This window comes from Dermacentor albipictus, chromosome 1, assembly GCF_038994185.2.
Source record: "Dermacentor albipictus isolate Rhodes 1998 colony chromosome 1, USDA_Dalb.pri_finalv2, whole genome shotgun sequence".
Lineage (NCBI taxonomy): Eukaryota > Metazoa > Arthropoda > Arachnida > Ixodida > Ixodidae > Dermacentor > Dermacentor albipictus.
In genome coordinates, this window is record NC_091821.1 from 222,180,641 (window position 1) to 222,207,257 (window position 26,617).

The 26,617-nt window shown below is 45.8% G+C and overlaps 1 protein-coding gene across 8 annotated transcripts in view; it reads left to right on the plus strand.

Moving 5' to 3' along the window:
* Positions 1-26,617, plus strand: part of LOC135919898 (uncharacterized) — a 392,168-nt gene that overhangs the window by 96,646 nt on the left and 268,905 nt on the right. The gene's annotated exons all lie outside the window — the stretch shown is intronic.

The window sequence follows — 26,617 nt, forward strand, 5'->3', positions numbered from 1 at the left end:
GAATTTTTGCGAAATGAAGGAGAGAAGAAAGGCTTTGATGTGACAGAAACTGAACCCCACTTTATACTGATGATTCAGGCGTGAAGGGAGATGGGCTGCAATAAGCTGGTTTCGCAAGCATTGGTGATGGTAACTTTTGTCAAAAACTTTCCTGCGAAGGAAAGTTTAACTTCTTTTCCTGAAAAGCCAAAAAACTTTCCTGCGAATTGACAGCAGTGGTAAAGATAAGCAATATTTCATCAATATTATGCTGGCTGTACTGGGATAACTAGACAAAATAATGCGAGTGGCATTATTTCGTATTAATTCGAGGTCGTTTTGGAGAGTAGCGTGGTAAGGGTCCCAAAATTACCCACCGTACTTGTAATTTGGGACGTGCGATGGTTTTATAAAGAAGCAATTTTAGATAAGTTAGGGCCCTGATAAAGTTACGGCATAAGTATTCTAACGTACTGTTAGCGTTCCTGGTTATATGGTCAATATGAACGCTCCACGTTAAGCTTGAAGTTATTAGTATATACCTGAGCGCTTGTATCAAGAAGTATCGTAAAGTTTGTAAATCAAAGAGCGCTCACTTCGTAGTGACACATTCATTAGTTTACATTTGCTGGGATTTAACTCCATTAAATATTTATCGCACCGTAGTGTGATATTATACTCGTAGGACTGTAAAGCTTGCGAGTCGTTATCATTAGAAATCGAATTATAAAGAACGCTTTCATTGGCATATATAGATTAACAGAAGAAAAAATACACGCTCGTAAATCATTCATATGTATTCGAATGAGTAGCAGACCTGAAACAGAAGTGTGGGGATCGAACACCGGAAGTCACGTTATAACGAAGGGACAATCATGATCATTAATGATGCCATGTTGAAAACGGTTCGTAAGAAAGTACTCAATCCAGGTGAATATTTTAGGATCCAGGTTTAACGCTGAAATCTTGAGCATTAGAAGTGCGTGATTTACTTTATCAAAGGCGCTTGGCGAAATAAAAAATACCGAAAAGAAACACAAAGCCCATCGCGGAATTCTGGTCAAGTATGGTATGCAAACGGGGCGTAAAAAGATGTAGCCGCGCCTCGTGAGAAAAGGAGTGACTCAAACCATGTTGAGCAGATGTTATGAAAAAGTTTAATTGCAATAAATATAATTATGTGAGAATGTAGTACGTGCTCCATGATTTTGCGGATCCTACTTGTTAATGAGATCGGTGGATAGTTTAAGGGTGAGACTGTAGTGCTTGATTTGTGAAGCGGGACCACTTTACTGGTTTCTAGTGTTCAGGCAAAATCTCCAAATCAAGTGATTGCTGAAATAGTTTCGTTAGAAAAATAGAGGGAAATATGTTTGTCTGTTAAAAAATTTCGAGTTTACATTATTAACACCAAGACAAAATCTTCAGCGCGTCAATCAGGTCACCACAACGCTCGATAGTAATCGGAAACATGAGAAGAGAGTAAAAACGTGAGATATCATTGCAAATATTTTTCAGAACCGAAGGAAAATTTAGTAAAACAGGCTCTAAACTAAGATTTGAAAGGAAATAAAACATACAATGACGCCTTGGAGGATCATCGCATGACTACTAGCCACATGATTGACTGGGGTGCTGCCAGTGTAATCGCGACAGAGAAGCGCCTATTTTCACTGCTGCTCTTAGAATATTTGCATATTCAATCGAATAAACACGCGATTAACCAGAAATGCACTCTGCACTACTTAACGCAAAAATAATTGCTCTCTCTGGCACCCATCTTCGTTGTAAACAAGGGACCCGTAGCAGTTCCAAAACGCCCATTATATGTTTTATTTCCTTTCAAACCTTGAGCGAGTGCCTGTTTTATTTTGACAGAAGTAAAATTCCTTGCAAGAACATTGTTGGCGACCGAGGCGCATTCCTCAAGAGGTACAGGCTCACCAGAGTTGTCGTTAAGTGACACCACGTTTGGTAGGGTGATGCTAAAAAAAAAAAATTATCTTTTGTCCTCGGGGAGACTGACACGTGATACACTGCCCGGGCATGCAGCGTTGTCCAGTTTCCAACGATAACTCGTTTTGTGCAGTTTGGCCTGAGGGAAAAAAGGCGTCGTTTTTTATTACGAAGTCGTTTAGAGTACTATTACACCAAGGACGCGCTGTCATAATATGGTGCGTAAAACTAGGTGATTTGGTTGAGCTTCAAGGTAAAAAGCAGCGCAAAGGGGCAGCAGCACAAGAGACAGATGTCCTGTGTATTTCTCTGTCTTGTGCTGCTGTCTTTTCACGCTGCTTTTGACCATGAATGTCATAATATCTTGTAGGTTCGCCTAAATGGTACATGTGTGCTACTCCATCCATTTACTTCATGAAAAAAAAAATTTCCCATTTTTCTTCGTCTATAACAGATCCATGTACGTGTCAAAATAGCTGCAAAGTTTTTTTTTTTTTGTTCATGACGCCGAAGTTAGTGTTCTTATAATCACGTACGATCTTTGGTTTCACAACGTTACAAGGCAATGACACTTTGAAGTCATACTGCAACAACACATGATCGCTTATTCCGGGCAGATAAGTAATGCCAAAAGGGTGTTTAACTGGGCTAGTTGGTTCATTCTTCGAGAATCGTAGCAGCAGGATTTAAGGAACACGGACACAGAAGGAACGACTAGACGTTCTAGACTAGACTAGCCTCACTGACTCCGACTTATGCTGTCGATGTGCAATAAAAAGTGATTTTCCCTTATGTTCTCTTTTTCGTTTCGCTGACTGTCTGTTTGATAGGTCGCTTCTAAATCAACCACCTCAGTTCTTTTCTTTTTTTTTTTGCTCCTTAATTAGCGCCGAAAGTGGTATCCCCAATAGTGATTCCATTAATTGTGTGCATGAAGACGTTGTTGAACTATGCGCGTTCCGATCATTACTTAGATTTTATTCCTGTTATTTCTCAATTTAGTCGCACTATGAATGTTACGTATTTCTTTGGTTAAGCAAGAAGTAGCCGGCACCACTCGAGAGTTATTAGTGATTGAGAGAGACTATGGCTTAAAATCTCGTGCTCGTGCAGCGACGTCGAAAATTTTCTAGGAAGACTGCACCTGCAGGCCGCCGAGCACGTTCGGCGCCGCGAGGCATCTGTTTAACCATAGGTGGGTGAAACGCGCAGCGTGGCAAGGGGCCAAAGCGCGGCTAAACCGGCACGCCGTGCAAGCAGCCAGGAAGGCGAAGAAAAAAAAAGGCTGCGAAGGTGAATGGGCAATCTATAATTGGTTGGACACTGAATAATTCCCCTGTTGCCGGCCGCGGGGCTCGGTCGGCTTCCTCGGCAGCGCTTGACGAGTGCCAGGCGCACAGCACTAAAAGGCCCGACGCGGGGGCCGCCGCGCTCGCATGCCGCCCCCACCGCCGCTCCTCATTCCGGGAGCACGGCGGCGCGGCCAAAAAACAAGGAGAGCCGCACAAGCGCAAAGAAAGAGTGTTTACTCTCGAGTACGATGAGTGGTACTGGCCAGAAGCCGTGTCTACAGTTTATATAACTTGCTCCCTTATTACGGCGACGATCATGGCCGGGGACAATTTTTGGCTCAGTTTGCTTGGAGCTCCTGTAAGTTGGCGGAGGGCAGCGGCGCGCGCTCCCTTTTAACCGCGCGTGCCGCGGCGGGCCGCTGTGTCTGCGCCGCTGCTGCTGCCATGGCGACCTCCCATGTGGAAGAGGCCATGTGTCTTCGGGGCCCGAATGAGCGCGGCCTCGGAGGCAAAACGGAGTTGGCACGTGGTGATATATCGCGCTCTCAGCGGACTGTGAGCAATCATCCGCGGTTCGTTAATTACGGAGCTCGTTTCTTAAAGCAGGTCCGGAGGACATGACACACACGCGCGGCGACGACGACGGAACGAGGATTGAGATGGAGCCCCTCGGAACTCGAACCCTGCCCTCGAAGCCGCTCCGGCTGGGGCGTTCGGCGAGCCGTCTTCTGGCCGCGCGTATACCTCTCTGTTCGCGTGAACGGCTCGGGGAGTGATGCTTGTTCCGAGGAGTCGCGGGGAAATGAAAGTTACCACGAAGAAAAATTCCCCTCGTGAGAGTTCTCCTTGATCGGGTCTTGCTGCATCATATATTTACAACATGTTCCTCTATTGGAAGTGTTTCTTACCTATTTTTCTGCATTTATTTTCCCCTCAGTAACCGTCGCTTGTGGTCCGTGTCAAAAACTATTCTCTGGGAAATGGTATCATCTAGCAGTGTTGAAGTTCATTCATTCATGCAATGAGTGAATCAATGGGCTTAACGTCCCAGACCAACGTAGGGACTATGGGAGACACCGTAATGGAGCGTGGTGGCAGCGTACAGGAGACCAAGGACAGTGGAAGACATAACACGGGCGCTACGGGGAACAGCCTGTGCCCCGTATCTAAGACCCCGTCTAACCGACATCTTAAGCCGACGTGGCACAGGGGTCCAAGTGCGAAGACGTGCTCGACGCAAGAGACAGCCTGCCCTTTGTCGTGATCGACTTTCGGAAGCTTCACGTACAGGAAGAGTTATTTGGCCATCACTGTGGCAAAACTTTCGGAGCAAGGCAAGAAGCCACCTTTGCTCACTTCTTCGTAGAATGTCGCATAGAAAGAGAGGGAGAGATAAGAAGCAAAGGCAGGGAGGTTAACCAATGTCACGCCCCGTTTGCTAATCTACACGTATGGAAGGGGAAAAGAAAAACAAGAAGCAAGAAGGATAGGCAGTGTGCATGCACCCGCCCATGATTATTCACTCACGCATATAGTCACAAGTGGTAGTCCGGTTGTCTTCAAGAAGCGCATTAGAGATTTGGTGACCAACTATACATACTAGAAGTCTCAAGCCAAGATCTCAGGAACTTATCCTCCTCGAAAAATGGTGTGTCCTCTAAGCGGCTGAAAATGGCACGGAGAGCATACCACTGAGAGTCGTAGGCTGGACTGTACTTTCATCACATCCTCATGGATGGTTCTAGCATGTGTAAAAGATGGTGGCAGTACAGGCAATTGGCCGTGGCGTCTTTTATGTGTAATGTAACTTTTGATGCACTGGGTATTGCGTAATGAATTTGCGAAACGGAATGCAAACGTAGCATATATATATATATATATATATATATATATATATATATATATATATTGAACTTTCACATACTACCCGCCGTGGTTGCTCAGTGGCTATGGTGTTAGGCTGCTGAGCACGAGGTCGCGGGATCGAATCCTGGCCACGGCGGCCGCATTTCGGTGGGGGCGAAATGCGAAAACACCCGTGTACTTAGATTTAGGTGCACGTTAAAGAACCCCAGGTGGTCAAAATTTCCGGAGTCCCCCACTACGGCGTGCCTCATAATCAGAAAGTGGTTTTGGCACGTAAAACCTCATATATTATTATAACTTTCACATACAGTCCACATAAAGGTGCCAACATGCACTTCAATAAAAAAAAAAGTCCACATACCTCTAGACCTTCGCATTGTAAGGTACTTTGTACTTTGTACTCACGTTGTTTGTAGTAGCCGCTCAATGTTTCGAAAGCCTTTTTGTCCGCCGCGTTTTCTTGTGTCAAATTCTGCAAAGAAGCCGACGCTGCATCAGTTGAGAAGGCGCAACTGTTTACGTTGCGCTTCATTTTTATGCCCAGACCTTCCTTCAGGTATTTCACATGTTCATCGAATCCACGCGTAGCGTATCGCATGTAGTTTATCAAGTTTAGCAGCTTGCCAAGCGCATTTAGAAATCACAGTATCCCGTGTGCACTTTAAGAAGTCAGCCATACGCGCATGTGCAACATGAAGAGTCTGAACACTCAAGAACGTTAAGATAGGCACAGGACGCCACACGGGCAATATAGGAGTAACAATGCAGTTTGCTCGAGCTCGCGCAGAACTTTCAGAGTTGCAGTCACGTTATTTCCTTCTTTTCGCGCTATGCCGACGCAAGTAGGTTACCGGATATAAAGTTACGAATTCCAAGAACGCTGGTACTAAAATTTTGACGCGCCGTAAGGCCGAATTTTTCTTACTGAAATGCTGGGAACTCGAGAAGCCATGTAGGCAAGAAGTGCAAGCGCCGAGCTGTATACGCATTCTGCCTACACAACACCGCGCAAGTGAGTGCACTGGCGCTTAGATACCTTTATGCGGGCGCAGACAGCGCCTTGCGTGGGTTTAACGCTAGATTTTTATTAGTCGCGTGCTGTAAGAAAACTGCAGATATTTGAATTCCGATGCAACTCGCTGCATTTATGCCTATCTTGAGTAAATATAGTTCTTGCGCTATGCACTTGCGTTGCGCCTTTTCCTGACAAAAAAAAGGAAAAGAAATAAACAGCAGAAAACATTTGGGTTCTTCGCATTTCTGCGTGATAAAGTAACCAGCAGTCCCTCTAAACTTCAAGTGCTTTGCAGCGGCACTAACTACAAATGCGGTCGGCTCATTTTTGACAGTTTTCAGACTGCTGTCGATACACCGGCGGTTTGCGTTAACACCTACGACAGTCTGCTTACTGGCCCAAACGCGCCTTGCATGCGTTCATTCCACTTGCAATGTTCTGGACACACCCACCATACCCGCGACGCCAGTCCCTTGCTACTACGTGCTGCAGTTGTCGTCGGCGTTCAGCATTAGACACATGCGGCGCAAACGTTATCACGTGGCACTAGCAAGTATCCAATTTAATGGTACTGCAATCATTTGAGTGCGACTTGGAATTGAGGTGGCCCATGTTCTACTTTAGCAGACGGGCCTTTATTTTGTACTTTTATTTCTGTCAGCGCTTCACATTTCCGCCGGAACAACCTTAGTATACATATACATATAAGTAGCTTCAATAATACATAAAATTATAAATTGGGTCTACAGGATGAGGATGCCGTGGAGGTGCATTCACTTTTTTTATTATTATTGAAGTGTTTATTAGGAGAGGTTGGCGCCTTTATGGTGGCACCGGCTACTCCTTGTGACTTGGCAAAGGAAACAAATTTGCATAAAAAGGGAGAATAACGACACATAATATGCCACTCATTAGAGCACTGGATGAATAAAAAATATACAGTCCAACAGTCACTTGGCATGAATCGCAAAGTTTTGTCCATCAGTTCAGTACACGTACGCATATATAAAGTCAGATATATTGAACAGCCAAAACACACAACACATGTAATACACTGCAAGAACAGAAACGAATTATACATATTGCGTAAAAGTTGCGATGAACCACGAACAACATTTATGTTATTCACTTAATCCACAAAAACAGTGATTAGAAGTGTCTTGTTCCCAGACGAAACTGTTATTTATGAGCAATGCTGTCAACATGGCAGAATAACTATAAGAGCGGTAGCATGTTGACGTCAGTGGTAAAGGGGCAATATAGCAGTGAAGATGAATCAATATATGTTTTTATTAGCAAGTCAAACAAACAGACGACAAACCGACAAACAGACGAGCCAGAAGGAACCATATAATGATCCTCCAAACTATCACTTCGGGTTTTTTGCTGTGTGACGTTGGTTCTCGCCATTTCATTCCAGCCTTCTTCCCATAAATATATTATTCCATCTTCCTCGGAGCTAGCTTCACTGTTGGTTGTATCAGGCTCGTCCGTTTGTCGGCTACAACTTGCTGATACTAGCACATACCAATAAGGACTCATTGATGCAATGTCCGTTTAATACCGACGTCATTGTGTTGCCATCTTCGGATTTTTCTTTATTGCGATAGCAATTATATGGACAACCCGGGCGCATTTCTGCCGTCGCCGGCGCCGTGAGATTCCGTATAAAGTCCAACACGATAAAATCGCCGCCGCGTGCCGTATGCTGTATGTGCGAGCGAAAGCGTGCGAGGGTGAGCTGGAGATCGTGGCTCAATCTTGCGCACGCAAGGGAGGAAAGCGGAGAGGAAGCGCGCCGTCTTGCGTTGCGCGTAAAGCTCTGGGGGGAGGGTAATGCGGGGGCGCGTTCTACTCCGCGCGGTACGGGCGGCCGCGCACGCCCGCCTGGGCCGCTGTATATTGAAAGCCATGTGCGACCGGGACAGAGTCTGCCGCGCGCTGTGTTTTCGCGGCTTAGTTTGCGTTTATGCGAGACGCAGCACGCAGGTCAATTCGCTCCCCGCTGCTGCCACGCTTCCTCAATTCAGCGTTCTGACAGCGAGTTTCCGCGGTCATCGAGTGAGATGTGTTTATGTTTGCTTGTGCGTGCGTGACGCCATGTTTGTTCTTTTAGTTAGTATGCCTATGTTTAGAAGTTTACACGGCCGATAAAACTATACTCCTTACTTCGTATAGCTGTCCACTAATTTGCTATCGCAATCGATGCGTCGCCTTTCGGGCGAAACTGCGACTTTCTTTCTGTCATGTGGGCTGCATTTCATATAAAAGAGCAGACTGGTCTCACTTCCGTTCATTGTGGTCTCCACCACACCAGCCGTGAAAGAGTTACGGGTGCTGTTATGTTACCAGATAGAATGTGACAGACTTGACAAAATTGAAGCCGCCCTCCTTTATTGCATGAGCACAGAGTAAGCGCAAACTCTAGCGTGACGTTGCTAGACAGGATATAGCGCGTCGTCAATTTGTGCGCATTATCAAGCTATTTGTTGACATCAACCATTATTTTTTAGAGTGTCCTGAAGTTTACCGCTAAACGTAAAGTATTAATACGTGGATTGCTGCGCATAAATGGCCCTGCACTCAAGCGCAAGTGACATTTTGTTTCCACAAGGACACTGAATATTTCGGCGAGAGGTGCTTCGCCTCCTCCTGAAGCTTGTCCCTGTCACACACTCTGAGTGTTAATGGTTAGCCGTTTGGGTTGACGGATGTAGAATGAAGGACGCGTGGCCTGTTGCGCTCCGCGTCACTGTTCTTTGTGTAACTGGCTGCTGTTATGTTACCAAATGTAATGTGACCCCCTTCAGACCCAACCGCATTTGATCAGAAGCGCCCGGGCAGAGCAATTGTCAGCATCTTTTGCAAGGCTAGATCCATCTGCAACAAGCAGCTCCTCCCAGACTAGTCTGGCAGCAAAACAGCAACCGCGTGGTAGCCGAGTGGCTATGGCGTTGCGCTGCTGAGCTCGAGGTCGCAAGTTAGACCGCGGCCGCGGCGACCACATTTCGACGGGGCTAAATGCGAGAACGTTCGTTTACTTAGATTTAGGGACACGGTGGTCAAAATTAATCTGGAGTTCCCCGCTATAGCGTGCCTCATAATCAGATTGGGTCTTGCCATGTAATACCCCAGAATTTAATTAACTAATTTGGTAACAAAACTGCCGGTAAGTGGTGCTTGCATGTGCGCGTCAATTCTATGTGCATTTATGTCCTTCCGCGTACCGTTGCATGTTTTAAACTTATTGTTAAATACGAACTAACTAGCTAAACAAAGATTCTCATCGAATACTATGTGCCAGCCTTCACCTGTACAATGAAGGGCATTAGAGAAACGGACTGCTCTTTACTACGAAAAAGCAAGATCTAACGTACGCTCCTTAGTGAGCTATACACTTGCAGACACCTTCGAAATCAAGCAAAGATTATCCCTATACCGTACAAACAAGGTATATGTAAAAAACAAAAACAAATTTACGTTGTTAGCAATAAAAAAATGGACTCAATGCCGTGGTAAGGAACAAGTTCATCGCGGTAGTGTGTTACCTGTTGGCGTCTGCTTAATGCAAAACAAAAAAGACGCCGACCAAGATGAAATTATTTACTAAAAGAATTCTTCATCTTTGTGGGAGTCTCTTTTCTTTTTCCTTCGTAATTCTTTTCGACAAGACGAGATATCGTCAGATCCTCGACTCCATCAATCTTCGCTGTTTAATGTTTCGTACTTGCCAGTGATATACGTGCCCTAGACGAGGACATACCCGTATTCCTGTGCACAGATAACATTTCTGAACTAGCATTCCCACACTTTATATTATATTCAACAGTCAGAAGCCTAGATTATTTAGTTGCGCATATTGCTCATGCCATTTCTCGTTCCATTCCTCAAGCTAAATGAGCCTTCCTGGTTTTCCAAGAAACAATGTCACAACTCTAGAATTCCCAACAACAAGCAACGCGTTTAACTCGTTCGCAAGCGTAGTTATCGAGGAGTCACCGATTACCAGTAGCTGTCGTGTTCCAAGCACTTGAGCACTTCTGAATACCATGAGGTAGTCGGTGCGGGCAAATAAAATCGTTGTCCTCCGTGTCAACTGCAAAACGTGTTGCAAGACAACTTTGGCATGAGCTTACGCTCAGTCTCGTCATTGTACATTGTCCTTCCTCTTACTGATAGCACCGACATTAGGGTAACCCCAAAAGTACGGTATCCAAAGCGCTGGGGTAGCAGGGAAACTGTTCGCTTGGCTGTTGGCCAGACTGCTGTGTTCCTTGCTTCCCATTCTTCCAAACAAGTCATCGCTCAGCCCCCTGGAAGTCTCAGTCATGGCTCGGTAGCCGTTTATAATGAAACCCCAGCTTATCTCTACCGCCAGGTGCAATAGCGCGCAGTTATTTCGGTTTTATACGCAAAAAACTGTTCAACCTCTTGAAATTCATCGCCATTTGATGGAAGCGTATGGAGAGTCGTGCATGGATGTCAGAAACGTCCGCAAGTAGTGTAGGGTGGGGAAAGCTGTACGCACTGTAATTCACGACGAATAAAAGAAACGATAGACCGTCAATTTCCGACGAGACACTTGCAAAAACTGAACAAATCATGCCTCAAGATCGGAGGATCACTCTCGATGATCGCGGCATTTTGATTCCTCAGGTTTCTCGTAGTGCCACTCGTAGGAGTTTGATTGAAAAGTTAGAATATCAGAAGATGTACGCAAGAACAACTTAAACGGGCGATTCAGAACCGCTGTGAATAGTAATATTGAGCAAAGGCGTAAGCCCTCTCCACAATAACGCTCGCCGCAATGTCGCCCGCCAAACCGTCGCTTTCCTGGAACAGTTTGCATAAGAGATCATTACCCATCTACCCTATAATCCGGATTTGGCACCCAGTGAATACCACTAGTTTCCTAAGTTTAAAGAACATTTGGCCGGAAGATGCTTCAGCGACGGTGACGATGTGAAAAATTAGGTTAATTCAACGCTTCCTCAACGACATGTCGACGGGCTGGTATGACATGGGCATAGGAAAATTGCGCCAGCGCCTAGAAAACTGCATGAATCGACCGAAATGGCAACTATGTAGAAAAATAGAAGGATGTTCATGCTTGAAAATTATGTGTGATTTATAAGAAGTAAACGTTGTTTTCTACTTTTAAAACAATTGCAGTCTATTTTTAAACCACCCTATAGCTCCCAATTCACAGTCTGTGGCTGTTACAATATTCATTTAAAAAAACACTATAGTTATTTTTGCTGAAATTGCACGAAATGCGTGTCATAGCTAGAGTGTGAAGATGAACTCACAACTTCATACTTTTCTAAGTAGGATATAAATACTCATACACTACACAATGCATACAAGAACGGTGATAAAATACAAACGTACAATACAAAGGAGTGTCACTTTTTCGTTATTTTCTCATAGACCCCGCTGTTGAGGGATTACATAAGGGGCGGGTGTACAAAACAGATGTCAGGTTGACCAACTTATGATGTGAATGGAGCTGTTACATCTTCAATATAGGTTTGTAAGTCGGGGGAGGGAGAGAAAGCAAGGACAGGAAAGGCAGGGAGGTCGACCAAAAGAGCACCCGGTTTGCTTGGCAACGTTGTTATAGGCAATGCCGCTGCAGTCAACAACTGTGCGTAAGAGAAAAGAAGGCTGAAAACATTGTATTTTTAGGTTTTATGCGCCAAAAATTACGATATGATTACGAGGCTTTTCGCCGCCCCTGGCCAAATTGTGTAGGCTGTGTAGGGTCGCTAGCCCCACTGCCAAGGCAACAAGGGCCTGCAAGACGAGGCATCGCGATCGTTTTGTCACTTGTGCTGCAGGGGTGGTGTATTCCCTCTCCCTCCCGTGCGGTAAGCATTATATCGGCCAATCTAGCCGCTGTCTTGATGAGCGGTTAAAAGAACATGCCTATAGCGCACCTCAGCGACATATCGCGCTATAACGTAAAGCTATTCCAAACTTTTCTATTCCAATTCTGCAATAACTCCTCCATGAGTGATCAAAAAATTCCTCCCCCTCCCCACTTCGCCTGTCTCTCACGTGACGTCACGAAAACCGCAAAACCACCCCATCTGATATGATGTGCCGGGGAGCATGGATTTATTTGCGTATAATAAAGATTTTTCCGTGGCAGTATAACGTCATCGAGCCCTTTCGGCACGTATACGACATCACTTTGCCAACTCTTCTATGCTGAGGATCCGTTCTGGTGGCATTTTTAATGTTCGGTTGCCCGTCTCCGCGATTTTCGACCAGCCACGGCAAGCTCAGTATGAGGAAATGGATCAATCGAAGACGCTGGCACCACCCTCTTCATACGGTTGTCTACTTTCACTGTGCCGTCTCGGCCCTATCGCACCCCTCTCCACTTGAGCGTGCTCCTCGCCTCCTTTCAGCCCATTCTATAAGAAAAACTGCTCAATGTAGGCAATGATGTTCGCTTTGAAAGAAAAAAAAAGTGACCTCCTATAAACGAGGAGCACGTTTGATTGGGCTTTTCATACAACGCTGCGGGTTACCGTCCGATGCTTGCGTCGGTGGTTACATAAATTTGACGCCAGGAGATTGGAATAAAAACAAATTGGAATAGTTTTACTTTATAGAGCCCCTGGTCACCTTGGCATTCATTGCTGCCAATGCGGCTGCATGCCCGAGTTTCAGCGTTGTAAGGTTGTTACTCATCACAGGGTCCAGCTGAGACGAGAAATTATTGAGGCCTTGAAAATGGCCACATTAGGTGACCTGTGTGTTAGCAAGCCTTCGGTTACTCTGTCTAACACAGTGATTAAGTTCCTTGTTTGCTTTCGGCCGTGCGTATGCTCTGTACAGTCATATTATACTCTAGGGTGTTTTTTGACCTTTCAACCTTCATGTTCATTTCTTTTCTCTTTCTATCAGCCCTTCGTTTTTCGGTAGATTGCGCAAGCACGTATATTGCGTTGTGACGATAAATAAATTTTAGCTGTATGTCAGCGCTGTGTATGTATCTTTCTTTGTCTGGTCTGCCGTTTCTTATTTTTTTGCGCTGTTTTAATCGAAATTATCTTAGACATAGTGCTAGAAAACTCTTATCATGTCATATTACCGAAAGTGGATGAGTCCAGTTTATTATAGTCTAACGGTTCAACATATACGCTGATTAATGTTCACATTTGTTGCCAGTTATATCTCTTACGATTAATCATCTTCCTTTGTGTTATTTTGTGCATGGCTTCAAGAAACTAACTGCACGAAGCGGCGACGACAAAGCCGTGGTACAAGTCACTTCACGCAGTGAGCTTCTTAACCTGCCTTGCAGCCTGAAGAGAGACAGAGAGAGAAAAAAGCAAAGGAAAGACAGGGAGGTTAACCAGAGATTATCTCCGGTCGGCTACCCTGTACTGGAGGAGGGGCAAGGGGATGCGATAGGTGAGAGAGAGAATGACAAAAAAAATAGAGAACTACACACACAAACACGCACGCACGCACAGACTTTTTGTGGGCACTGTCCCGCAGCCCACAAAGGCGTTACAAGTGTTACGCAGTGTCACCGTGCAATCCTACGTCACACAGTGTAGTCACAATTTGTCAGAAAGTCCCGCAAAGAGCAATCCTCTGAGCCACCCTAGACAAACTGTACAAGCGCCCGATGGCAGAAAACAAAATCCTTGGAAACTGGCCTCCCGAACATCAGCGCGATCAGCTATGAAGGCGCTGCTGCGGTACCTAAAAGGTACTGGACTTGCAGCCTGAAATTTTAGTAAGAAGTTAGTAAGGTGAATGAGCCATAGTAGCTACTGGCCTGTCAAACGAAAAAAAAAAATCGCCCCTTTTTTTATTTTCGCTGCTCCCTTAATAACTACAATAAAGCACTGCGTACATTTAGCAGTAAAACACCCTCCGTAACAGCAGCCGGTGGTAAAAAGAAAACGTGAACATGCAACTGTTAAAGGATGCTACATCAACGTTTGCGGACGTTGCGGAGCACTCTCCTACGTCGGTGTGGTTTATGCACCGCAGTGGCAGAGAAAAAGAAAGCGAGGGCCAGGAAAAGTTGCAGAAAGCAGTGCAGGAAAGGCGCGGAGCATTTATTGCTTCTGCAACATGGCCAGAGAAAGCTTGAACACGACAGCAGCGGCCCCTACTCAAGAGCGGCAGAAGAGAAGGGTGGGAAGCGGAGACTCCAGTCGGCGAGGCCATGCGCGGTCTCTCGCGCACGATGCTATAGAAGTCGTGCCGTGTGCTCGCGGCGAAGATAAACACGTGTCCTCTCATCCGATGCTACCGATCGTTTTCGCTTCTTTCGGGACGTAAAAAACCTCGGAGCAAAATGACAAGAAGGGACCCGCCGGAGGAGGAAGGAACCCGTGTTGGCACAGCCAAGCGCCGCCGTCGGCAGCGGCAGCCCGCTGCGACCGTTTACGGCCGACCATAACCGCAGTCGAGGGCGGCATGTGCAGCGCAGACGATCCGCGCATCCCTGGTGCGTTTTTCTTGCACCGAGCCGTTGTTTGGCTCCGGCCACACGGAAGACCCGTGGCGCGCCGATGACGACAGGGCCGCGCGCCGGGGACCCGAAGTGGGCGGGCGGGCGTCCGAATGCCGCGTCGCGCCTGGGGCTTGAGTCTCGTGTTACGCGCGCGGCTGCCGGCCCACCCACGCTGATTCCGCCAAGCTATCGCTTCCCTCCCAACACTTAAACATGGCAAGTGCACGGGTGGCCGGACTTTTTGTTCCCAGCGCTCGGTTCACGCTCCCGAATCGGAAGGTACACATCTTGAAGAAGGCAACGAAGGACGAGCCCCCTCCTCCGACTGCGCCAGTGCGCGCTTGCCAGATACGCCTCGCTATTCGGCCGACGACCACTGCTGTAATGACGACGGTGAAAGTCGCGAGCGCAGGGCGCGAAGGGAAATGTGCCAGAATCGGGGCTCTGGCTAAAGACTTGCGATGCGTGTTGCCTGGCTCCAGTGCTTAACGCTGTCTGGTAGATGCTGGCAGAGCGGCCGTTGACCAGCTAGGTTGTTTTCAAGAGCACTGCGCTATGTGCTGGCATGTTTCTTCTGGAGCAATAAAAGACCCACACTTGGGTCTCTGAAAATCTAAATGCAGTGTATTCTCCCTCTGTGGAGCACAAAAGCGTTCAGTGCCCTCCGCGCAAGCCATTCTGTTTCGTCTTCGGAGTTACATGAATGTGCGCATAAAAACGTCAGCAAAATTTATTCCAATCAGCCGGACCACGCAAACATCCTATCTTAACAAGGCTAAACAAAGTAGACCGCGAGATAGCTTGGTTTATCTGATTGTCGTTGAATGACGCTAGGCACCAGTGTATAGCCCTTATTCATGCCCACCTATATAGTCCTAAACACACTGAATATACTCTTGCAACATATGTGTCAACACAAGCGACTCTTTTTCATCTCAGCACAGCCGTTAAATATCATCTCTAAGCTTTCTGTCTCTATCTGAAAAAAAGAAAAGAAAAAATCAGGACGTGCGGGCTTCATGAACTCGGCATCGCTAAGCGTCATTTTTTAAGGTCACATTGAGGTTAAATGGGCTGAGACATAAAACTCGAAAACAGTCCTTCGTGGCCTCGCATCACCGGCGTTAGTCTTATCGCAAACGGTTGTGCCCTATCCGACAATTCGAAGCGAAGTTTACCCGCCACAAGTTAGTCACGGAGTATATATATATATATATATATATATATATATATATATATATATATATATATATATATATATATATATATATATATATATACAGTGAAAGCTCGTTAATTCGAACTACGCTCGCCTGGCACACGGCCAGAGAAACACGCCTACTGCCTACACTCAAGGCTGTATTGCCTCCGAAACGGAGAGAACGGCGAGAAAAGGCAAAATCGGAAAAAAATCTAACCTGCGCGGGCTCAGCCAGAAGCCAGCGGCGGCTGCCGCCTCTCCGTTCTACGTAACCTCCGAGACTTCTTGCCCGTTGCGAATCTCGGAGGCTTTACAAATCTTGTACAGCTGCTAATGTTGTGTGGAGATGGCACGGCAAGCGCCAAAACACAGCGAATCAAGTACGTCGCAGCTGCGCTTGCAATCAAGAACCAACGAATCAGGCCCTTCGCCACCTTCACATGTTCAGCGTCTTTGTCTCGGCAGTCTTCATCGGTTGTGCACCTCTGTTTTCAGATTATGAGGCATCGGCCATCGCGATTCATTGTGATGGTGTTAAGCCTCGGCTAACGTTCGTTTCGGTGGACATCGGTGGGGGGGTACAGTCGGACCCAGAGCTTCGACTTGAAGATGGCGTGTGCCCGCGGCAAACGCCATCACTTTCTGACATGCCCTACTGCTTCCAAATCGCAGTGTACTGTTGCTCTCCTTCACTTTCGTTAGTTCGAACTTTCGTTAACTCGAACTGAAGCGGATTCCCCTTGCGGTTCGAATTAACGAGCTTTTACTGTATATAGTGAAGTAGACGCGCGTATGAAGCGGATTATTGACGTTTCGGCCGGGGTCCGACCTTCATCAGATTCTGATGAAGGCCGGACCCCGGCCGACAGATCAATAATCCGCTTCATACGCGCGTCTACTTCACTGTGCATATTTACCCGGACCCAGAACTGCTTTTTTTCTGGTATATATATATATATATATATATATATATATATATATATATATATATATATATATATATATATATATATATATATATATATATATATATATATATTGATGGTTGTCTGCTCTTGGCCGCCACGGTGGCTTAGTGGCGTTGGCGTTGCGCTGCTAAGCACGAGGTCGCGGAATCAAGTCCCGGCCGCGGCGGCCGTATATCGATGTGCGCAAAATGCAAGAACGCCCGTTAGCGTGCATTTGGTGCACGTTAAAGAATCGCAGGTGGTCGAAATTAATGTGGAGTACCCCAATACGGCGTGCCTCATAATGAGATCGTGTGCTTGGCACGTAAAACCCCAGGATTTAATTGAAATTTGAAGCGTCATCAGCAAGTTCGCCCCCCCCCCTCCCCGATGTCGTATCCTATCGCTTAATATTTAGTTGCACAGATATGGTCTGGTGGTTAACACCTCTGCGGTACATTTGCAATCTATTGATCACTTTTTTTTCTATCCTGCCGGCGATTTCACGCTTAACAAAAAAGACTTTTGGGTGTGTTTAGAAAAAGTTTATTTCGACAAGAGACGATAATACGAACACTGAGTCACAATCAGGGCACAATTCCACCAGGACGATAACATATAAAAAAAAACGAAGCATTGTATACACGGCACGTTTTCGATGTAGTGTCCGAATCCACACTCACTAACATATAATCACACAAACCCACGGAAAGTCACAGTTACACATAAATTAATTGTCACATGTATAAAATTAAGTTCCGTATATACAGTGTGCACAACGACTTTTGGAGATTCCGCTTCATAATCTTGGGTTAAGTCTATGTAGTACGCCGTTGTACCCTCACTTGGGTAATCGACACATAGGCTACATCCTAGGAACGTTTGCCGAGCCGCATATTAAAACATTTGCGAAAGAAGAATGCTACTTTGCTATTCGCTTCCTATTCTAACCTTTATCTGTCATATGCGCTAGATTTATTTCTTGATCATAAATTATAAAATTCAAATTACAAAATACGTAAACTCTAAAAATTTAGTTGAACATATCCGAGACACCATCCACCACACTCCTTCGCTTTCCGTTAGCGTTTTCTTTTTCATTTCTTAAACGTTATTTTTTTACAAGACTGACTATGCTGTATATTAGGCATTACATTATTTTATTTATGATCCGTTTCTCCTGCATTTTCATTTATCTTTTGTTCTCGCAATATCACCCGATTTTCTCCTTATCCTCCACAGTGGGTTTGTGGTATTCTGGGAGGAAATCATCATCATCACGCCCGCAGTAGCTACTATCTTGCCACGCCAACAATCGCAGGCTGCCACTGCTGTGTTGGCGTATATATAATATGGACACCTATGAACTATCAGACGGCGAGCAGACGGCGCTTTCTTTGTACCGGAATGTTTGAAGATTACTAAGACAGCCGAAAAGCAAACCGCCAGTCTGTCCGCGGTATGCAAAAGCTAGGGCGGAATCGATGTCGTGACTTCTACACGTCACTCACCCTGTTAATATGACTACTCGAAATCTGAAGACTAACCAAATGCGCTTACCTGTTCACTAGTAGAACGTACACATCTCAGAAGCGTTGCACCAGCTCTATCTTCTCTGAACGGGAGACCACGAAGGAGAAGCGCGAACGAACTCGAATAAATGAACATTGTGTGTACGTACATCGGCAACTTGGAAGTGCTTGTCATTTACTTCATACCCAGCTGAATAGTCCGTAATATTTAGAACTGCAACATTCTCTCCAGAAGACAAGGTAAGTGCATAGAGCGACCGGTTTGGAAAAAATATTCTCTTGCTCCTTGAACAACCTAGGCCCTGTAAATAAATGCGCTCTCCGCCATATTTTCGACAAAGCGGATGAGGAAGCAAATGTTCTTTGGGGGATTGCTAATGTGGTTCCCTTGCTATAGCCCTAAAAGTCATTCATGTTACTTCACTTCTTCCGCCCCGTCACTCTGACAGCTGCGTTTTTAAAGTGACCGGAAAATTTTGCTCATATTAGAATAAGATGTCCCAACTTTGTTATATGATGGGCAGATCGAGTGACGCATACAGCGTGAATAAATGAGTTCCACAGGGTAGTATCGTATGTCTACTGTTCTTCAATGCTTCAAGGGCAGGGTTACCAGTGGGACTTCCGGCAGGCATTAACACACCTATGTGTGCTTGTGACATTTGTGGCAAGAAGTCTCAGATACAATAAACGCGCACTTGATGGAACGAAGCGTGCAGCCATCCGATACCAAATTAGCGCTTGGCCTACACACAAGAGACAGAGAGAGAGAGAGCATGAAAGCACAAAACTTCCGACTTCCGATAAATGGCCATCGTGTTAAACACCATTCTCTCGCCATAATTTAGGCTACAAGGTCTGATGAACTGTCCATTTGTTCGCTATAAAAGTAAGTTCCATTGTAAATGTTCTTGATCAAGCCGCAGCAAAGCGAGAAGGGACTCGCGTTCTTGAGGCCCTTTACCGCCGGGAAATTGATTTCTCTGCCGCTGTTCTACACAAGCTGTCTGCTCTTTGTCTTCACTGACTACAGTATTCACAGGCATGGAGTTTATGAATTCGTCCAGAATCACTGGTTTACGTGTGGCTCATAATAAATCCCAGGCATATCAGTGTTGCCAACCGTAGGATAATTACCCTACTGCAATGCATTTTCAGCCGTTGTAATGCATGGCAGGGTCCCTAGAGCCGTCCAAGACGTTTTGGACAATATGTAGGGTAATTCTGTAACAATGTTGCCAACCATAGGATTGCACTTCTGTAGGTTATCTACAGCAACCGACCACCTATAACAGAACTCCTACAGGAGTGGTTTCCGGACACGACCATCGCAAAGCAAGTGCAGTAACACAGCAAAAAATGGAAAGCGATAAAAAAATGTTTTGGCGAAGACAGAGACTGACCAGCTCGCAGCTGTGCTGAGAAAATCAATGTTACTCAATGTTACTCATTACTAAATCAATGTTAGTAATGAAGTTACTAAGGTACATTGAATATTTTCTGCGGAATATTACCAGTTACTTCAGCTATGGCAGAGAGCAACAAACCCGTTGCGGTGGCTTAGCGGCTATAGTGCTGCGCTGCACGAAGCACGAAGTCGTGGGATTAAATCGCTGGTGCGGCGGCCGCATTTCGATGGGGAGCGAAATGCAAAAACGCCCGTGTCCTGTATATTGGGAGCACGGTAAAGATAACCTGGTGGTCAAAATTAATCCGGATTTCCCGACTATACGATGGGCCTCATAATCAAATCGTGGTTTTGGCACGTAAAACCCCTGAATTCATTCATTCAGCAAGCAACAAGCTCATCTGGCCTCTTTTCAGTCAAACGGAGAAAATAAGAATTATGCATACTTATGCGACTCCAAGGATCGTCCTTCACAAACGCGTTGAGTGTGTATTAGAACGGTATACGCAGATATTTCTTTTCCAGGAAGAAGTCATCAATGATCGCGTAGTCGTGGCCGAGAAAATCCTGAACGACATGAACTGCATCACCGAGGATTATTCAAGCTTCATGAGATGTGTTCTAAAATTCATCAACAGGCTAAATGCACTTTTTTTCATCGCCGTCAGATTCTCACAGCAGAGCGCCAAACAGAAAGAGAGAGCGTCTCCGGATCATGTCGCAGAATTTCGTGCAATCCGGTGCAACACAAATTAGTGGCATTGACCCCATGGACCCACAACTTTTGCTGCGCTTAGATGTCTACTTGGGCGAAGGCTGCAAGCGTTGCATATATGCATGCATTGAAGCAAGGCAAGCAAACTGAATTACAAGACCTCCGAGTTCGCTGTCGGATGTTTTATCAGACAGCTGTTCCCGAGGTCAAGAAAAGATGTCAGGTCTCTGGCCCGTTTTTCACGAGGTCAGCTTCGTAGCGCCAGCAACTGCACTCAGTGTGGAGGCCACAGTGGAGCTGCCAGTGCTGCTGACACTTCAAGAGCGTTATGCTCACGTGCTGCCTGAGTCAGGAAGAATTGCACAGTAGTGGTGAACTCTGCCTTCCTAATTTACTGACCACGAGAAAGTCACTATGGAAAAACATCCACCGCGTCATTCTGGGCAGACATTGGAGAGAGAAACATATAATATGGCGTGCAGGAATTCAAGACTAGCTCGGCGTTGGCCCAGCTCATATTATCTTTACCACAATGAAGCGCAGAAATGGAAAGGATATTCTCTTTAGTATGACTGATCTCAAGAAAAAAAAAAAGCGGAATAGACTTCGAGCTCTCAGCCTGATCGTCGTCCTCGTAACGATGTCAGCCAGAGACTGTCCGGAGCTGCGTAAATATGAACTTTGAAGAATTGCATATTGAACTGCATCGAAAGAAATATACTGGACAGAGACACTTGATGCTGTTTTAACGGAATTCAAACACATTTGTCGCTTTCGTCGCCCATGTGCACTAGAGCTGTATGAGACAGCTCAATTTTAGGATGAAAGTGTTAATAAACCACTTATTAGGATCTGTCCTTTGTTACAATAAACAATTATTCGTTCTAATTCTTATGCTGCAACTACCACAAAAGTGTCAGCAGAACCAACCTTAGGTTGATATCTTTCTAAGCGATAGCTTGCGCACAACTACAAAAAGACGCGCTACCGATTCAGTGACATACTCGCAGCTCACGCAATGATGGTGGGTCTTGCAGGAATAGCGATACTTTTGTTCAGCATGAAAACCTGCGCAGTCACGAGACACGACGTGCTTGACGTCACAGAAACGCACCACAGCGCCTCAGTACGATGAGAGACGCGCATCGAATCTCGGAGACGAATGTGCCCCGCAACTTCTTTCTTCATCGTCAGCTCGAAGATGCGCGGGCTCATTATTTCTTAGTGTTGCTAAGCGACGCGCCTAAGGCGCCAAGCTTTTTGAGCGTTGGCTTGCACGAGATCATTTTGCCTTTTCAGGCATGCGTCCGTGGTCTAAGGGTTGGAGCATCTGGCATTCTGAACTGGAGACAAGGCCGGGTTCCAAACAGTCAATCGAATATTTCTAGTGGCAACTATAGTGACATCTATAGTGTCTCAAGTTCGCCATAAACGGCCAGAAATTGACAAACCGGGAAGTCAGGAGAGGAGCCAACGAAAGCTATTGTTTAAATGACTTATCGCAGCGGCGTTGCAGCTGCTTGTTAAAAAAATTAATTTAGGCCATACGGGACTGCTTAGCTAAGCAGGTTGAAGCTCAGCGTTTCTAAATGAAGGTCATTTAGAAAAGTTGCGTCTTACTACAATTGCCTTACAGTTTTGGTCGAAGACATGGGCGCTCCGTTATCTGTTCACATCCTTCTCACGTAAACAAATTGTATTTACCTCCTCGAGCGCAAAATTAGTGCGTACATAGGGGAAAACGCAGGATGTCGGAGTAATCCGCGTAGTGTAATGTAGGGCATTTTGGCCTTCGCGTAGAGTCCTTTTGAAGAATTGGTTGGCAACACTGAGGCATATGCATAGTCAACCCTTATAACGCATAGAGAGGGAACTAGCGTCCTATAGTTTCTATCCTGCGGAATCATGCACGGACCCCACCTTTCGCGTTATTACACAGTCTGGAAACGTCCCAGCACTTCTTCTGTCTTTCCGCACAAATTTTTCCCAGCCCCTCTCCCCTCCCCTCGATCCTTCCCGTGCGGGAACGCACGTACCACACACCATGATTCAACACAATCACAGCTTCCAACATCATATTTTTCGTGCTGAGAGCTCTGCTGGCCCGATGCCTTCTACACGTAGGAGGATTGTGGGGTCTTCGGGTCTCACAGGAGTACCGACCACCTCGGGTTCGAGCTTAGAGAGCCACAAGGCCGCGTCAGCCGTCAGCTTTTAGCGCCGCTGCAGGCGAGTTCAAGACACAAGGGGCTACCGAGCGACGCACGCAAGAACACAGTATTGCCCTGAGTTGACAGAAACCGTATTCGGCGGCACCCTACAAACGCCCGGTCCCGGGTCGGCTCACAGGATGTACACGTCAGTCCCAGGATTTCAAAATAAATGTGACGTCTTGACAATATCAGCGAAACAGTTTGCCTCACGCTACCCTTGACAATTAGCAGCACTTCATTCGCGTCGACACGGGCGGATCTGTAAACAAAAAAAGTCTTGACAGCAGCTCATATTTACCAGATTCACAAGGAGTGCGCTTATTTACCATGATGCCAATTATTTCCAACAACAAAACTTGTAATCCTTCCAGTCACCTAGTTTATCAAAATATACGAGGCGAAAAAATGCTTGCGTGAGCAATAGGGGCTTTCTATTAGCTATTGGCCGTGAGATCGAGCAGAGTCGCCGCCTGGCGGACACTGGTTAAACCACGGACAGTGTGGACTGAGCCGCGCGTTGTCTGTTAGGCACTACTTGTTTACATGTGCGCGTACGTACGGCGTAAATATCTTTCAGGACCGTTTCTTCGTAAATGATGCTCTGAATTTTACAGCGAACCTGTTAGCCTCTAGTTGGTCGCAATTTTTCGCGGCGCGTCATCTAGGAAAAAAGAAATATACCTTCAGCAATTAAAACCTTCAGTGATTGAAGCGAAAAGTGCATACATTCTTTAGTATCACGCATACAACATACAGCGCAGCATTCGTTTCAATAAGGAACAAGCACAAAACAAGCATCCAAACCACCTCATTGTTGATAAAACGCTCCTCATAACAATGCGGAGCACGTAGCGCTCTCCGCATGCGTTCCCGGTAAAGATTATTGTTACGGAAACAGCCGCGGTGACGACAGCTCGCGACGTGGGAGTGATGTCACTAGCCTTTCATGTATGAAAGAACCAGCCTAGCAACTGAATTCATTGTTGTTGCAGCACCGCTATGGGCAGGCAGCACATATAGTTATGATTCCCAAGGAACAGCGTGAATACGACAAGCGGCGGCGTGCTGCAGCCAAAATTACCATTACTCCCATTACTACCATTGCTCTAAATTAGCAATAATACCATTACTCTCAAGCAATAAAGCAATTTAGCAGTTGTAGTGGTGGTTTTCAACAGCTTCGCTGGACATCGAATTTCGCACAGCCGAGATGGCGAGTGAATCTTCTTTTTTTTTCCTTTTTTTTTTTTTAGCGGTGAACAAAAGCGTTCAGCCTTGCGCTGTCGTCTTGGCGCTGTAGGAAGGTCAGTGAGCGCCCGTGTCGAGCGCACGGTGTGCGACTTTCGCACCCTCCACTCACCACGATCATGTCAATTTTCTTACAGTTTCGTGTTTTGGGTACATCACGAAGAAGCATTTTACCTCGCGTTAAACAAATGAAGTGGTAGCAACGAGGCGTGAATGCCGTGCTTTAACTTCTTGTCATGATGTGTTTATCACTCCGCAATCTCTGATGCCGCGAAACATGAACGGGGTGGCGTGAACATCATTCAGCAGTCGACAAAATATTCGTAAGAATTTCCTCATATCATATCGCGCCGTACGCCTTATATTACGATAACTGCATTATGATAAGTTTGATAATTGCATGACTCTCGCTTAGTGGCTACGTGACCAGATCTCTTCATTTAATATGTGGTCCTGATGCCACTATGCATGGTGAATTCATTTGGCCTGGCAATTAATTCTTTGGCTTTTGTACTTCGCTGCTGCAGAATGAAAGCGGTGATAAGGTATTATATGAGCATAAGGTATTATATACGGCAGACTCTAGACGCACGACGTCATAACACTTAGTTGAAAGGCGGCTATTATAGTTTGTGTAGATTTTAGCTTCATGCTATACAATGGCTCCATATTAGCTGCAATAAAACAACATGATTAATAGCTCCTCAAATAATTACGACATTGTCACATCGCTGTCGTGCGCGTAACCGCGCAAGCGCGATAAAAATAATCACATCTAAAGCAACCTGATGATCGTACTAACGTACTGTCACTCACAGTGGCCTAGCTCTCTTAACTCCTTAACTGTTTGTTTTTCACAGCGAATAAAAAAGAAGAAGCGGTGTTTTATGCGTAGAATTGGTGATGTAGAGCGCCCATTAACTTGCTTCTTTACCTTCATTGTACAGAAATATAGACTTTTTAAACCAGTGCAAGAGACGCAGAGAAGGAGTTATTAACTTGCGCAACAATATTAACAGAGTAGGCGGAATGCAAGCGAAACATAGACAAAAAGCCCCAAGAAAGTGCCGGAACCGAGACTGCGTGTATACGGCTGAGTGTCAGGCCACCGCGGAATGACAGTTTGCTCTCTTTTTTAAATAAATAGGAACGTCCTACGCATTCCGTGCACAAATGTGCTATTCGATGGCAATGTGAGCTCAGTTCACGGAAGTCAGCGCGTTTGATTACCAGAAAATAGGGTCAAATCGTTATCAGCTGAACGCCGCGATGAACATTTCAATGCGCGTCGTCGAGGGCGTATCCACACTAACGCGGCGGTGGTGCTGCCACCTGTAGTTCGATCTCGCAGCTAGTACGTCTAGAAAATACTTATGTTGGGGAGGAGGAGGAGGGTGGGGTTCCTGCAACTCACATGCGTAACATAGTACAGGCCGTACTGAGAGAGCTAACTCAAGCTGCTGAACAAAAGCAAGAAGTGGTTTTCTAGTGGGTCCCGCGTCATGATGGCTTTACAGTAAACACATTTGCCTACTCACAGGCAAAAGTGGCACATCATGATAGGGAATCTCGTTTAATTCCGTTATCACCAATTCGTATGTGACGTGTGATAAGGCAAAAATAGGGATTGTGTACGTCTGCAAGTGGTTCAGGGAAAGCACAAACGAATCGACCCTTTATGAAGTGGACCGTCCTTTTCAGTACGCTTTGGATATCCAGCTTTCAAGAAATACCGAAACACTAATACGCTTTGGTACAGAGTGTATGAAAGATTTCCCGTGCCAAATCAAACGTACACAACCCCTAGGTTGATCTGTTGTCTCGGCGATGAGAGCATTCGCCACCACATACGGACTCACGCACTGATAGCCTCAACTGCAAGAACTTGATCGACATTTATCATTCGCCAAGCTGTTCGGCCCTTAGCCATCAGAAGCACCATATCAGAAAGCAATTAAAAAGATAGAACATTTCTTGAAAAAAAAAAAAACTGGCATATTTAGCCCGCACCAGAGTCCCACCAGTGTGTGTTACACACTGTATCATACAGTCCGTCAAAGCGTACTATCAAACTACGCGCAGCACCGGAGGGCGTTATGCAGCCTTTTCTCACTTTTTTGTTTCCATAGAAAAGTGTTCTAAAATCCATATGTGAACCTGCACATCTGGGCCACATCAGCCTGTTATATGCGTTTTCAGATGTATTTGGGGCGCTTCTTCTCATTCTCAGTGCTTGTTTATCTTGCATCATAAGGCCCTCTTAAGTTCTTTTCTTCTTTTTTTTTAGGCCTCGCGGTTATGTCTGCGCTGAACCTGTGACGTTTCTTTGTATGTTGTTATTTTTCCTGAATCCTACGGGAAAAAAGAGCTTGCAGACGTATTGACGCTCCCAGGGGTGTAGTTTTGCCCCACTAGCTTCGCATTAATGCAGGTCAACTATAGTAGCTGCAGAGACAGCATCATGCAATCATCGAACGAATAAGTAAATGCCGCCGTTTAGCAGACTTTTGTAACTTTCCCTTTGTCTTTCCGTAATCAAATTAGCTGGCATATGGTCTGCATGCGGGCCAAATGTCTCGGTGTATTATGATAACTAAAGCAGCCGCAGCCCAGGAGGATACTGTATCGTGACGTCACAAAATAGTAAGTGGGACCAGGACATTGCGACTTTTGACAGAACCTCCGGCTCGCTCCGTTGTCTGCCATGCTGCTACATCGAACTTCAGAACGAGTAGCAGCACACGAAGATACTATCTC